Here is a 254-nt window from a genome sequence, read left to right as displayed (position 1 = left end):
GTGTGTGTGTGTGTGTGAGTGTGTGTGTGTGTCTCTGTGTGTGTGTGTGTGTGTGTGTCTCTGTATGTGTGTGTGTGTGTGTGTGTGTGTGTGTGTGTGAGAGTGTCTCTCTGTCTGTGTGTGTCTCTATGTGTGTGTGTGTGTGTGTGTGTGTGTGTGTGTGTGTGTGTGTGTGTGTGTGTGTGTGTGTGTGTGTGTGTGTGTGTGTGTGTGTGTGTGTGTGTGTGTGTGTGTGTGTGTGTGTGTGTGTGTGT

This window comes from Sander vitreus, unplaced genomic scaffold, assembly GCF_031162955.1.
Source record: "Sander vitreus isolate 19-12246 unplaced genomic scaffold, sanVit1 ctg309_0, whole genome shotgun sequence".
NCBI lineage: Eukaryota > Metazoa > Chordata > Actinopteri > Perciformes > Percidae > Sander > Sander vitreus.
Note: the sequence above shows the minus strand (reverse complement) of the source record.